We start from the raw sequence: 15,812 nt of genomic DNA, 5'->3' as shown, positions 1-15,812 counted from the left end.
TGTTTCTAACAAATGGTTGTTTGCCCACTTATTTTTTCTTTCAATATTACAAGGAGCACCTACATGAACGGTGTATGTTTTCATTGGTTTAGTTGTGCTGTTCATTTATAGCTTAATTTCCACTACCTCAGACTTTTACAGATTATTTACGGAATAAATCTGAGTTCATAAGCTTAGATACCAGATATTTGTGATTTGGGTGAGGAATCCCTGGGCAGAACAGGGAGTTCACAGTGCTAGAGCTGAATGTGGCTACAGCCCTGGCTTTGCTTTAGTATACGGAACCTGACATTTGCATGTGCATGCACAAGAGGAGGAAAAAGAGAGAAATTCCTGAAACTTTCACTTCCCCTACTGCTGATTACCAAAAGTGAATTAAAATGAAACTCCCAGCCCTCACTATGTGTGGTATGTCATGACTGCACATTTTAGAGTTGTTTTTGAAGAGCCATTAACCTCACTGTCAAAAAGCAAGCAAGCCAACAGAATCCTCCTAACTGTCAAATGCAAGTTAAATGGATGCTTAAGTTAGTTTTCAACTATGAAGAACATTTTATTGTTCATGTTTAGTCTGTAAGGGTGCTCAGTTGTCCCAGTTAAAGTCAGAGCCAGCCGCATCAGGAGAAATAATCTTTACACAATGTGCTATCTAACTATGCATGCCTTTGTGATGAGACAAATATACCTTTTGTAACAAAACCAAGTAAGAAATATCTGAGGAGCATAGAAGGCTTGATTGTGATCTTTATTACCTTTCTGTAAAGCAAGAGCAGCACTGCTGAACTCTGTGAAGTTGCTCTAAATTGAAGTGTGAGCTCTGAAATACAGAGCAGAATAAATTCACTTTATATACTTTAACTTGGAGAAGGCAAGTCTCTGTGGCAGTCCCAGCAGGATTACCAGCATTCAATCAATTTCGGGGCTTGTATATCCCAGAATTGTAGGTAGGCTTGGGAAGCTTATTTTGCGGTAGAAATGTCAGTGCTCTTACACAGAATGCTCTGCTAACAGCCAAACCTCCTAAATAATCATCATCCCTACTGTTCAGCGTGTGAACGCTGAGAACAGAAGTGTTGGGGGAATCTTTCTCAGTTCTGGCAGAAAACGTGTCTCTCGGAGAACAGGAGACTTTCCACTGGCGCAAGTCCTTACTTCGAGAGAGCCGTCTCTTTGCTGAGACAACCATCTGGCCATCTCTGAGGGGTGGTGGTTTGTGGCACGTTGCTGCTGGGGGTGGGTGTTATCTATCCAGGTGGCTCGAAAGCCTCTTTATGCTTGCATGCCTTTGCCATGGGCAGAACGCATAACTCCAGGATTTTTAATGCTTAGATTCATTATCCAAACTCCAAAATATTGTGCAACTATTTTTTGGGGCGGAGGGAAACCCTAATCGTTTCACTTTTGCTATTTAAGCTGCAAACAAGTCTTTACTTGCTCATAGATTTCGGGACTTTAAGATTACTTTTGGTTCTACCTAGCAACCACAAGCCTAGAAATAAGTTTTAGTTGGAGCCCTTTATCCACGCCCAAACTCTACTTCCTTAGGCATTCGCGCAGTTTTAATACTGATACTTTCAGAAAAATCCAGATAATGAGGGACTCATGATTAAGCTGTGAGATTTTGTTGCTAGGTTTATTCTTGTGGAGCAGAACTAATAAAACTTTAAGCAAGAAGCTTTAGCCAAGTTTTTAAAAGTAGGATATTTCTATCGTGAAAAACAAAATTAAAAAAAAAGGAAAAAAAAAGTGCAGCAAAGCTTGGAGATTGAAACTCAAGTTCATTGAATTCATGTGACCAGTGTAGGCTTTTTGGTGAGCTGGAACCAGACAAACAGGTGTCAGGTGCAGAGAAGACAAAGTAGGATCAGTATGTTGGCTGTGAACTGAGCCCTGCTTCCTCCTCCTTGCATGCATAATATTATGATGAAAGTTGGCAAAAGGAAATACGATTGCACGTGCTTAAGTGTTGACAGCCAAGGAGCTGGGCTTTCTGTTTACAGAGGTAAAAATGACAAAAAAGTTGGGGAGTGAAGCTTCCTCTGTGTCTTTGCAGAGTCCTGGAAAGTATGAGCTGAAAAAACTGGAAGAAAGCCTGTAATAGAAATCTGATTTAAAAAAATCATACAAATAAACAAAACCCCAAAACAACAACCAAAATAAAACCAAACCAAACCAAACCAAAACCCCAAACCCAACAACAAAACAGACAACAAAAAACTCCAAAATGTTCTAATGAAAAAAATACTCTGATGCAAATTGCAAAGGAAAATCACTGCATCCCCCTGGGTGTGTGCTGTATTCCAGAGCAATTGAGAAATGCATGCTAACGGGAAAGGGGGGACAAGTTTTCCCCTTTCCTGGACTTTTGATATAATTATTTAGCCAACACTGAGAGAATCTCTGAATACTCTAAAACTTCAGTCATTTCTGAAATATTGACCAGGGACATTTCCTAAATTCCAGAGCTGATGAGGTCAAGGTAATGAGATCAAGTGATAGGCCCAGTAGTACCCACTGATTTAGTTGTTTGGACACTGTAACCAAACTGTGACCTCCTTGTTCTGCAGCCTCTTTGATCTAACTATGTGAAAACACAGCTGCTTACTGGATATCGTGTGCTAGTGCACATGTAGGCATTAGGGTAACTTTTTGTGACATTTGCTTTAATTATTCTGGGGTTGGATTATAAAAATGAGTATCACCCACCCGTCCAGCTTTATCTGTTACTCAGAGCCCTGTTTTACTTGCCAGTGGTATAACTAGTGAGAAGATGACCGTGCGGCATCTGTGATATATTCTCCCATCTGACTTGGGAGTGATGGGGAAAGGTGGAAAAAATCCTCCAGAATGAGGCAGGGAGCAAGACCTCCACAGTCTTCTAGAAAAATGTTGGTGAGGGGTGGAATTATTGCTATTTTCAATCCTGGCAGCTTTGCCTAAGGACTAGCCCTAGATCAAAACTTCTTCTAACAGATGGGTGGCTTTGGGTCACTGTGACTTGTGCAGTGGGCACTGGCAAAGTACCCTCTGGTTCACTGCCTTTGTGTGAAGACACTCATTGATTTTCCATTCCCATGGCCAGTGGCAATTCCTTGGTGTCTGCTTTCCCCTGCACCTCTCTGTGCGATGCAGTCCCTGGTACTGGTGTTGAGCAGGCAGGGTCTGCCCAGGGCTCTGCCTCAGTATAAAACTGCCCATGGTGTGGGTCTGTTCAGGGCTGGACCTGTGTTTTACTCTTCTTTGTTGACTTTTATATTTGTTTTGCTTCTGGATAGCTGTTTGTTTTTTGACATCTCTGCAACGGTTCCCTCTGGAAATACTCTGCCATCAGCTCTCCACTGCCTGTGCCAGACTCCATGTGGTATTTCCTTCCCCAGGCAAGAAAACACAGGTATGGAGCAGAAATTAAGCCTGCTAAAAGCTGCACCACACTCCCACAGAAATATCTACCCAGATCCGTATGAGATCATACACTGGAACCCAGCTGCTTCCTGCCCCAAGTTTAAGCACCGTGAGCACAATAGTAAAGTTTCATGATGTATGGATGTGCCCTGGAATCACTTAGAGCAGAGGAGTGAGATGGAGAATTTATGTCTAGCCCATGGCAGAGCATGTGGGTTCCTGGCTGTTGTGTACTGTTGCCTTTCCACTCACACACAAGCTTATCAAAATGTTTTTGTAGGCTTGCTCCAACTTCCCTGTGCAGCTTTTAACTCTTCATTTGAGAACCTTTGTGAACTAAGCGGTAGCAGCCCAGTGCTCAAAGATGGTGAATGGTGAGAGCACAGCTGGAGCCGGATTGACGGGCCAGGTTGCCGCAGAGCTCGGCAGGAGCTGGGAGCCTGCAGTGCTGGCTCTGCAGGCCTGCTCACTGGTCTCCTTTTCCCCCAGGCATATGAGTAGATGGATTTAAAAATAGATAGGAAAGCAGCCTGGAGTGCCACTGTGTGTGTCCCTCTGAGCATGATTCAAAAGCATGTGTTGGGGAAGTTTAGAGGTCATTAGACATATGGACTGGCATCAGAAATACGAAGTGCATCTAAAGAAGCGCCAGAACTCCCTACAAAGTCAAGCAAAAATAATCCCACGATGATTTATTTCCAGACACACACATACTTCCATAGAGGCTGGTGTGAGGCATGGAAACCTGGCCCTGCAGTACTGAATGCTGAACACAAGATGAAAAGGTGGTTGCTGGCCTAATAATCTTGAATATGTTAGAGTCCAGTTTAGTTCATAGTCTCTTTCAGATGTACAATAAGCAATAAAGTTCAGATCCTTAAAGTATGTTTTGTGTTTAGTAGGGAGATGGTTGTCTTTTGAGGAAGATGGACAATACTTCATGCTTTTATTCACACTGAAGTAAAGAATTGAAGCCCCTTCTTTATATGATTTCTCTGTTTGTTTTGAAAATCCCTCTTTCTTTCCTGCTTTGTATGTAATATTTTCAAAGTGCATGCATAAAAGGTGAGCTGGAGAACAGTCACTCTAGGCACTGGCAGATTTTTGCAGTGTGCACAAAGGCCTGGAAAAAGCAGTTGTAGGAATGTCTTCCTTGCTGTCACAAAATGTCCCTTAGCTGCAGAAAAATAAATTACTTTAAGGTGGAGGTCTTTCCTTTTTGCGTGAGAGTGTATATGTCTTACGGTAAAATTAAGTAATTGCAATGCTCTGGCCTTTTTCTGTTTGTGTTTATGTTTGTTCCTTGCTGCGGTTACTCATCAAGCACAAAATCAAATTGCTAAACATAGTACAACATCAAAGCAAAACTACCAAACATGGGCCAAACTTATAGCAAGGCAACAAGTATATTTTTTTAATATTGTGGATATCTGTGGAATCATATGAGCATTTTTAAGTACTTGTCTGAGGTCTTTTCAGGTTGATTTCTAATGTGGATTTGTATCAGAATTTGTATAATGAATGAGTGTGGAAAAAATTATTTCTGTTGCTTAGCATTATCTGTATGAGATACTCACCTAGAACAGAAGACCTAGTTGAACATTTCAAAGAAAATAGCTTTCAAAGCATGCACTTTCTCTCTGTTCTAGGTTAAATTATTATGCAGAGGCTTAAATAACTAGCTGTATTCTGCCCTTTCATATCACGTGATAGGGAATTATAGTTTACTTTTGTGTTTAATATTGCGCAGCTGTGAGTTGGCTGTAAAGACTGGAAGCACGCTTAAACCCATACGAGAGACGTGCTCCAAATCCACTGCCTGTTGGAGAGGATGAAGAAATATTGCTAGAAAACTCCACAGAGGGCTATAAAACTGTGTCAGGAATCTGTTGTTGCAGGGATCAAATAATTAAACATGCAAGAAGCTGTTGTCTGTTCTTCTGATATGACGCGTGTAGGTAATCACAGAATCACAGAACGTTAGGGATTGGAAGGAACCTCAAGAGATCATCTAGTCCAATCCCCCTGCTGGAGCAGGAACACCTAGATGAGGTTACACAGGAAGGTGTCCAGGTGGGTCTTGAATGTCTCCAGAGAAGGAGACTCCACAACCCTCCTGGGCAGCCTGTTCCAATGTTTTGTTACCCTTACTGAGTAGAAGTTTCTTCTCAAATTTGAGTGGAATCTCTTGTGTTCCAATTTGAACCCATTACCCCTTGTCCATTGGTTGTCACTGAGAAGTGCCTGGCTCCATCCTCTTGACAATCACCCTTTATATATTTGTAAACATTAACAAGTTCACCACTCAGTCTCCTCTTCTCCAAGCTAAAGAGACCCAGCTCCCTCAGCCTTTCCTCATAAGGGAGATGCTTCACTCCCTTAATCATCTTCGTTGCCCTGTGCTGGACTCTCTCCAGCAGTTCCCTGTCTTTCTTGAACTGAGGGGCCCAGAACTGGACATGATATTCCAGGTGTGGTATCACCAGGGCAGAGGGGAAGGAGAACCTCCCTTGACCTACTAACCACCCCCCTTCTAATACACCCCAGGATGCCATTGGCCTTCCTGGCCACAAGGGCACAGTGCTGGCTCATGGTCATCCTGCTGTCCACCAGGACTCCCGGGTCCCTTTCTCCTACGCTGCTCTCTAATAGGTCATTCCCCAATTTATAATGGAAGCTGGGGTTGTTCCTAACCAGATGCAAGACTCTACACTTTCCCTTGTTATATTTAATTAAATTTTTCCCCGTCCAACTCTCCAGCCTGTCCAGGTCTCACTGGATGGCAGCACAGCCTTCTGGCATATCAGCCACTCCTCCTAGTTCGGTGTCATCAGCAAACCTGCTGATAGTGCACTCTATTCCCTCATCCAAATCATTGATTAATATATTGAATAGTACTGGTCCCAGTACTCACCCTTGAGGCACTCCACTAGATTACTTCTCAAAAAATACTCTGAAATGGCCAAATTTGAGGGGAACTGGAAAGTCAGTTTGCAAACCCATGAGCAGTTTGTGTTAACTTGCTTTGTTACTTGTATGCAAATTGAAAACATACACACATGTATAGCAGGGAAAGTATGGCCAGAGCATTTTGACACGTGGCTCTTGAGGTGTCAAATCAGCCAGCACCTTGAATTGCTGTGAGGGAGGAAATTGGAGCCGAGTCCTGATGCAGGTCAGGGTGAGGCTGCTCTGGCCAGGACACCTCTCATTGGAGTCAGTGGGAGCTTTCCTGGAGTGAGGTACCTGTCTGTAATGCACAGTATTGTGACACACTGCAAGTGAAGGAAATGGATTTCAAAGATGGTGCAGCCAAGGGAAAGTGAGCAGAATGAAGGAAGAAAGTCAGTCAATATCAAGGTGCATGAATGAGTCCCTGAGAAAATGCTGTTTCAGTAGAGGGTGTTAGGTAACTTTGGGATATGCTGGTAGTATTTTCTGCTTTACTAAAGATGGTAACATTTTGCTAAATTTAAACCCCCCTCTAACTTTTAGATTTTCAGTTCTTATAGCAACCCCATGAAGCACTTGAGTGATACTGAAATGGATTAGATGGGTCGTGATGGAGACTGTGGGATTAGCGTTTGCTTTCCCACAGTGATCCTCTCACCTCCTGTACAGCTGTATCTGGCTATGGGCATGCTCCTGCTCGTGCTCTCCCTGGAGTTCAAAATCCCACAGTTTTGATGGCATAACACTGCCAGCCACGGAGTGTGTGCCACCCAACAGGCAGTCGGTACGTTTTCTCTTTTCTTTGTATGTTGGCATTAAGGCAAAGTGCAAAACACATGATGGGATCTGGACAGGAGAGGGGGAGATGCTCAGGAGGGAGAGGGTGCTGCCGTGAGAGGTCACATTCCTGTAAGCTTTTCTGTAAACGTTGCTCTTCCCCAGTTCACAAGCTGTGCTGGATAGAAGGGCTGATATACAGAGATGTCAGACTGTGCCAGAGCAGAGTTGTGTTCTTACATAGCTCAGTATTACACCGTATCTGGGAAGAAAGCCTGAATTATTCAGTCACTTGCATAACTGTGTGTAAGAGTGTTTATAATCAAGGACTTGGGTTCTGTCCATATTTATGAATGACCAGGGCTGAGTCTGGGCGTCATTCCAGCACTGGTACTGTGTGTGAGTTGCACAACCATTGTGGATACATGACATTGCTGCTCCACGCGAGGCCACGGGATGGATGGGATATCTGGCAGGGTTTGTGCTCCCTGTTCTGAACAGTTTGTGCACAGTGGGGACCGCTATGTACAAGCACGCCAGCCCGGCACACTTAGAAGTCCTTCTGATTTAGCTACTGCCTCTGGCTAAATCAGAGATCCTTCTTCTTCAGATCATTTATTTAGTTAAAAGCCACTCCTTGAATTTACCAGGAGCCTACCTCCAGCAAAAGTAATACTAAAAACTCCCACCCAGCTATTAACTTCCTTGAGTACTAATTGTTGAGTGCTTTTGACTTTTATTGACAGCATATGGATACATTTACTGTATTTGATGAAATATTGGACAAAGTGTTGCAATTAGTTCCACAGCAGCTTTGGTGATTGATGTTAAACACTGATACTTCTCTATAGGGCACTTTAAGTGAGAACATGATCCGGGTTGTTATTACCAGCCCCTTCTGCTTTCAGCTGAAGGAGTGGAAGCCTTGGAGTTACCTGAGGGAGAAGAGTAGCAAAACTTCTGTGTCTCTGTTCCACTCACGCTTCAAGGTTCTACTCCATAACGTGCTTTTCCTGCACCACTACTGGGCTTCACTACCTAGCAGATCAGTGTATTGCTTTTATCCACTAGTTACGATTTTGCAATGATCTAGTCACATGCGACCTGGTTGTTGTATTTTCCTCCTCTTCAAGGTCCCATGTGTCAGGTGGCTGGATGAGAGACCCTACTGACAGGTCTGTCTCCAAGAGCTGATCTTCATCTCCTCCTGGAAGTAATCATAGAATCATTTTGATTGGAAGAGACTGTCACGATCATCAAGTCCAACTGTTAACCTAACATTGTCACCACTAAACCACGTCCGTAAGAAGCTCATCTACACATCTTTTAAACACTTCCCAGGATGGTGACTCTACCAGTTTTCTGGGCAGCCTGTTCCAATGCTTGACAGCCCGTTTCTGGGAAGAAAGTTTTCATAATATCCAATCTAAACCTCCCATGGGGCAACTTGAGGCCATTTCTTCTCATCTTATCACTTGCTACTTGGGAGAAGAGACCAACCTCCTCCATGCTACAACCTCCTTTCAGGTAGTTGTAAACAGCGAAAAGGTCTCCCCTCAGCCTCCTCTTCTCCAAGCTAAACAGCCCCAGCTCCTTTAGCTGCTCCTCATCAGACTTGTGCTCCAGGCCCCTCACCAGCTTTCTTTCCCTTCTCTGAACTCTCTCCAGCACCTCAATGTCTTTCTTGTAGTGAGGGACCCAACCCTGAACACAGGATTCAAGGTGGGGCCTCATCAGTGCCAAATACAGTGGGATGATCACTGCTCTAGTCCTGCTGGCCACACTATTTTTGATACAAGCCAGAATGCTAGTGGCCTTTTTGACCAGCTGGGCACACTGCTGGCTCGTGTTCAGCTGCTGTCGACCAACACCCCCACTCCCTCAGCCCCCCTCGTGTCTGATGGTGCAAGGCACGAAGCAGAGAGACCTTCCTGTTCTGCAGATCCTATAGACTAAAGCAGAGGAATGCTGGTACTGCTGTATTCATGATCACCTAATAGTTTTGGCCAGTGTCCTGGATGAAGGCTTTGCCTGCTGTACTGACATCCATCCAGTTTGGGTAAATACTGCATTAAACAAGAGAGAGGCAGAGAGAAAATATCATGCTCATCTCCTAGAAACATCATGTGATGTATGACTTCTTTGCCTTGTCCTAAATGAATTAACACTGCTGTAGAACGAACTAAAAACAAAACAAAACAAAACACCAAAATAAAACAACCCAAGCTAAGCAACGAAACAACCGAAAACCCAAAACCAAACAAGCCTGTCTGCTTGTACATAAGAAGAGAAGAAATTTTCCTTCGTGACCACTCATTGTCAGGTCAGTAGATCCCTTCTGAAGTGACACGGAAGTAAGGATGTAGAATCACATTCCTATGGTAGCATAAGATACTCTAATTTCACTTTGTTACCCAAAGTAATATCTTGTTTCAAGAGTTAGTGGGAACTGGCCCTATTTGTTTCTAGCAACTCTGAGTAACTACTGACAACAGAAGAGGTATTTGTTTTGAGGAGGAAGCATCATTCCCAACTGCAGTGTGTCATTTGGTCATAAAAATATTCTGTTGTTTCTTTTATGGAGATACAACAGACTTCCCTCTGTTGCTTCTGGAAGTATATATGTACAAAGCACACAGCAATAGAGCTCTGCAGGAGCTCATGTTGAAAAGTAAGTGCTTGTCCAACCCTTTTTGAAGCGTATTTTTGTCCAAAGCTAGGATGCAGTGTGTTGGTCATGCACTCTGCATGAGGAGTTTCAGCTCTTCCTAGTTCTCCGCTGGCTGGACCAGAGTGGCACGGCATCATCCCTGTCCAGTGGCAGAAGCACAGCCCAGCCCTGAATGGTTAACTTCCTCGTGTTGGTCTGTTACCAGTTATCAGGAATGGCACTTCTCTTTGAAGACTAACTCTGTTTGGGAGGAAGATGGTGGCTGCTGTTTTTAGAAAGCAAAAAATGCAATTACCTTTACCGAAGGAAAAGAGCAGCTCTAATAGGATTTTTTTATCAGACTATTTTTTAGACTATTTGGGTAATTCAGTGATTATTACTGCACAGCTCTTTTCCCTTAGGGGATGCTAGACTGTTCCAAAAGCATTTGTTAGTTTACTTAGACATTAAAGGGGTCCTTATGAATTTAGATTATGCTAAAGTACTTCAAAGTATCCCTAGAGGTCCCAGCTGCTTTGAACTTAACCTTTTCTGCCCAGTCTTGTCATATGTGTGAGCCCAAAGATTGTAAGCAAGAGATCGGCGATTCTCAGTCTTCTTAGTACTTTGACCTATGTTGGAACAGGAAAAAATAAACAAACCAGATTCCCTCTGATCTAGCCAGGAAGAAAGAGTGAGGACAGTTTCAGTGGGCCTCTTCATAACCCTCTTCTTAACCTGCTAGCTCTCCTGACCCATTAAATAGGACAAGGAGGGAAAAAACAAACACCCCTCAACTTTAAATACCCACGGCCTTGCTTCTAACTGTGTTCCTTTAAAATGTGTTTGATCCTCAGGGCACCTTGAGATCTTAGTGGTTTTTTTTTTATATAAAATTTGAATAATGAAGCATGTGAGACACTCGCGATTGGAAAAATATGAACTTCAATAAAGCTGGTCACGCTGCTTGTGAGCTCTGTACATCACACAAAAATGTGTGGCTAGATCCTCCACTGGGGCTGTTCAAAATAACTGCAGTGACTCCAGTGGTGCTGTGCTGATTTACATGAGGTGAGAATCTGGCTCACATCCCGCATTATCTTGCAATGTGACTGTGCATCTGTAACGCAATTTTATTCAGCTCGTTGGGTTCGGGGGCAAAATAAGTACCCATGGTTATTTTTAGGAAACCACGTCATCAGAGAGGTTCATATGATTCTCCCTCTCTCATATATTTATTTTTATTGCTGTTGACCTACCTGAGCTCTTTCGGTGTTTGGAGACTTTAAAAAGAATAATTCAATATTTTTCTCCACTGGGGTAGCTGGATTTTTGTTTTTTCCCCTTTCTATTGCTTCACAGTGTTGGAGGCTATACAGGCAAGGATTATTTTGCACATGATGCAACACAGCTCTTGTTTTTCTTGAAAGGTGGGTCTGACTGCACCTCTTTTCTGTTTTCAGGTGTCTCTACACAGCTTGCATTCCCCTTCACTCTTTAAAATAGAAATTGGACTGCTTGAGGGTTTTGTGGGTCAGGTACTTCTCATTTTCCCATCTGAAATCTGAGCCCTGAGACCTTACAGTCATCTTTCCTACAAATAGTCATGATAGTTGTTTTGCCCATTTTGAGCCCTTGTTTCAGTCGCTGGGCTACAAAGGGAGCACGAAGTCTACTGGTGTCCTTAGGATCAGTGTCTGTTACCAATCAAAAAGCCTCTTGGACATGTGAATACTGTTTATATGCCAATATTTTCCCTAATAGTGTTAGGGAGGAGGAAATTTGGAGTGTCAGTTATTTTTTGTAAGCAGAAAGTGCTGCCTGTTTTCCCATGAGGCACGAGCAGCTCTTTCAGAACATTCGGAAGAATGAAGCAACAAGGTACTACTGGGCGTTATCACCAGCATTCTTTTTCAAACTATTTTTATTTGCACGTACTTTATCTCCAGCATTTCTTCAGTCTGAGAAGATCAAGCAGACGCCACATGTACAGTGTAGCCCAGACAGCCAGATGACACAGTACTATTTTGACTCGAAAGTCAGGCTTCTGCTAAGCATCAAGGGGCAAACCTTTATCTCTGCACGTAGCGCTGAGGGGTGTAGGGAAGAATTCATTCCCTCAGTTAGTGGAGCTGATCTAGATTTTCCATTGCAGTCTCTAACTGCGAGGTGAATAGCTACAAGGCTCTCTTTTCCAAAGTAGCTCTGGGACCCCCCCCCAAACTTAGATTGACCAGCCTTGTATAGGTTCCTCTCTGTCATCTATTTCTCCTCTGAAATTCAATTGCTGCCAAGAAAGTGCAGAAGCCTCTGCTTGGTGCTCACATGAAGGTAAATGAAAAGTCTTTGTATTCTCTTTCTATCCCACCTCTTAATGAAGTGTAGCTGCTACCTTGGTCCTGCTGGAATGAAGAATGCCAGTGCTCTGAAGGATGTGACTGGCTTGCCCCCAAGAAGTATGTAAACGATAAAGGTGGTTCTTGAAATGAAGAGCTCTGAAATAAGAATTTGTCAGTGGATTGTAATGCATTGAGTCACTTGGACTGACACGGGTTCTGGGTTGCAGCTTGCTGTTAAGGGCAAAGTCATGTCCCTTACAAAAATTCTTAAAAAAAAAATATAAGTATGAGGTCATCTTATTCTGTGGAAAGTTTAGTGCATTTGTCTTCCCTGCTGCAAGGTAAGCATAAATCAGACTGTGTTATGATAGAAGTGCTCACTGAGACAAATTCCTAATAAAAGAATAAACATGGAAGCAATCCATCTGTACCCTCAGCATTCCTTAGTGAAGCCTTCCTAGAAGCACAGCTTGGAAGGGAACTCTTGGGGTGGAGGGGGGATACTGCTTGTTGTAAGCACTGACAAATGAGGAGAGGTGTGTTGAAGTTAATTCTGTTTCCCAAAAAGTAAATCAGATTCTCAGTGTATTTTGATTTTGCCAGCCAAGCTAATCCAGCCCCCACAAGCTTTTGCTTTCAAAAGCTGGGGCACCAGTGCCATGTGGAATGCTCCTTCCATTAGCGCAGATGTGCATCACCTGGACTTGCTGGCTTTCAGTGTTGACCTGAAACTGGTAACCTTGTACATTTAAAAATACCTTTATTAACCTCCTTCCTTGCCTGCCCTTTCTCCCCTTCCAAGAAAACTCCACCATCAGAAAGAAACCACCTTGTAACAGGTCCAAAATCAAGTATGCTATTCTATCTAGTCTATAGTTTGGGTAGGCTTTGGCTGGGTTTGATTCTGGCTTGGAGTTTGTCTTATCCAAACAGAAGACTACATTGAAATAATGCTTGATAAATGGATACTTAAATGTCAAGAGCTTAAGAGGAATATCTGTGGAGGAACCATAGAAGAGGCTTGACCAATTTCTTCCACAGTTTCAAGTTATGGATCCTAAAAACTACATCAACTACTGAGCAATGTTTAGGTTTGAAAGTATGGTCATTAAGAAAGAAGAGAGAAGTGGCTGTCCTTTATGGAAGAGGAGTTACTCTAACACAACTTTAGCACATAGTTGTACTTCTTATACTGGTTTCTGTGGCACCTTTTGCTTTAAGACTTCAAGTGTTCAATAAGCAAACCTGTAATTCTTTCAAGAGGGTTATTTTTCCCATCTAAAGGTGAGAGAGCTTGAAAACAGAGAAATTATTTGCCACTGGTGCACAAGTCCACATCCGAGCCAAGAATGGACCAAAAATTACAGGCTTTCTTGGCAATGTGCTAGCTTGTATAAATGATATTGTGCTTGTGTGAAAAATGAGTACCATGAAACTATCTCTCCTCCCCAGTGTAGCTGCAATGTTTCCTGCATATTGATAACAAAGCAAAGCATCTATTCTAAATTCCAGGAACCTTATTTCAATTGTTCTGCAGATGGTGATTACAGAACAAGGAGAAAGTTGTGGTAGCAGTTAATGACTTGTCACTGTCTGAAAGCTGACTTGGCTTGTCTGTGCCTTTCCTGCCCTGCATCATACGACCAAGCTGAGTTCCTAGCAAGTTTGATGCATGTGTGGTCTCCTCCATAAGTGACTTGTACTTCAAGGAAGAATACACAACATTCATCTAAACTTTGTGCCCATCCTGAGATGTTTTTGAAAACACAGTCTGCAGTGTTAGATGTCTGATGTTATCCTGTATTGTTAGATAAAATGTAGGTTCTTCTCACATTTCATCACCTATCTCCTGCTGCTCCGTGTAGCTTGTTTTACCATGAGGGCCCCCACGCTGAATGATTAACACAGTTATGTGCCCCTGCAGACTGGGGCAGGTACCTAGAAGAGGTGGTCTGGAACCATGATGGGAAAAGGGGGAGGCTGTGGTCAAAGGTTTGCTGGTACACATTGTGGTTCCCCATGCATGCGGGTGCCCAGAGGGGCCACCACAGACCCTCAAAGGTCCCCTTTGTGTCTTGCCTCTGTCCTCGCTGGCTCTCGCAACTCACAGCAGTGTCAGTCCCTCTGTACTGTAGTGTGATTGCCAACTCGGCATGAATCCTGCTCACCTGTCCCTGTGTAGGAGCTGGTGGTAGACTTCCAGCCGTACCTCAGAGTACTGAGAGACCTTTCAGAAACAGTATATGCATGGGGGGGATGGGGTGGGGGAAGAGAGGGAGGAGAGTTGTTTAAACTGTCTCCAAATAAAGATTTGCTCTTGCTGTCTGTGGATAATATTGATTTAACATATTTTTGCTACAACTCAATTTAATCTTTGCTCTCATCCAGCTGTGGGAGCTCTGGTTTGCAATTGCTTGTGCGATTAATCCTTTTGTGCATTTCTTTCATTGCATGCATAGTGTCAACTCTCAACTAGCATATCTATGCTGAAAAAATCCAGAAACCTGCCTTATTTTCATTTGGTCTGTTGTACATACACATCAGTGTAGATGTTTTGTTGTTTATTTTTTTTTTTTAAACAAAAATATCCATGAAAACAATGTTGTAGTGTTAAAACTTACATGCCCCCCTCCTTCTCCTTCTCCCATACCCTTTCATCCTTCCTAAACCCGTTAAAGGCATATATAATCATTTGGCTTTCCTGGCTTACTGCCATATTTATTACATGAACAGCAATCCACAACAGCACCTGTGAGCTTTATAAAGGTCTTATTCATCTGATAGGCTTGGGCAGTGCTTGGCACAGAGATGAGGAATATGTACAAATGGAGCAGGAGGAAATACTGAAGCTGTGTTATGGGAGAAACTATGAGGCATGTGGGAGGTAAGGTGAGGGGATTTTTTGATTTGAGGCCTCTTTTTGTGTGTACATTCTACTGATTGATGGAGGCGAGCACTCACACCAGCCACCCCCCGCAACTCACTCCCACATATGTACACGCTGTTACCTATAGATCATGCTCCCCTCTGGATGTACACGGAAAGGACAAAGGCAGCCATCAGCTCTCACTGCTGTCCTGTGCCTTCTGGAAAGAGATTGTCCTCCTGCCACCACACCTGCCTGACAGGGGTGGCAGTGGGACACAATTTCTGATTTTCTGTGCCCGCAGTCACACTTGTGCATTGGCAGTCAAAGAGTACAGTAACATTTGTTGTGTTTTTCTCTTTCTTTTTTGTTTTAGCACACAAGCAGGGGATTATATCAACAGGGAAAGCAGTTAATAGAAGCTTTCTCTTCCTGCAGGTGTGCACACACACCTGCATGGGTTTATCTGGAAGTTTAAGGTCCTTTGCACTGAATTAATAAAATAGTGTCCACACTATGTTGTCTGTGATGAATTTAATCAGTGGAAATTTTATGTGAAGGACAAGATCTGCTGAAATTAAACGCTCAACAACCTCCTATTGTATTCTGCTCTGTTCTCATAGTTTATGTGCAGGTAACCCTTATTTTAAGATCAGTGAGATTCTCCTGCTTGCAGACAACATAATCAATTAACTGAGGGGTTCAGTCTTTTGGATGTGACAGTTTTGAGAGCCCTGTAGTGCCTCACCTACTAACCCAGGCTCAGATCAGATGCAGTTCTGGGTTAAATCCTCAGCAGAGAGGAGGCATGGGTTAGAACAGTGAG

General features: G+C 43.2%; 1 protein-coding gene across 3 annotated transcripts in view; it reads left to right on the top strand.

Moving 5' to 3' along the window:
- Positions 1-15,812, top strand: part of TBXAS1 (thromboxane A synthase 1) — a 250,975-nt gene that overhangs the window by 29,817 nt on the left and 205,346 nt on the right. The window contains exon 1 of one of the 3 annotated variants that reach the window (XM_065852991.2): positions 11,995-12,112. The exons of the other annotated variants lie outside the window; for them this stretch is intronic. The gene's annotated coding sequence lies outside the window, so the exon portion shown is untranslated. Of the gene's footprint in view, positions 1-11,994; positions 12,113-15,812 lie in introns of those variants that run through there. 3 annotated transcript variants of the gene reach the window in all.

Source organism: Patagioenas fasciata, chromosome 1 (assembly GCF_037038585.1).
Source record: "Patagioenas fasciata isolate bPatFas1 chromosome 1, bPatFas1.hap1, whole genome shotgun sequence".
NCBI classification, from domain to species: domain Eukaryota; kingdom Metazoa; phylum Chordata; class Aves; order Columbiformes; family Columbidae; genus Patagioenas; species Patagioenas fasciata.
This window is presented reverse-complemented; position numbering and strand designations above follow the sequence as displayed.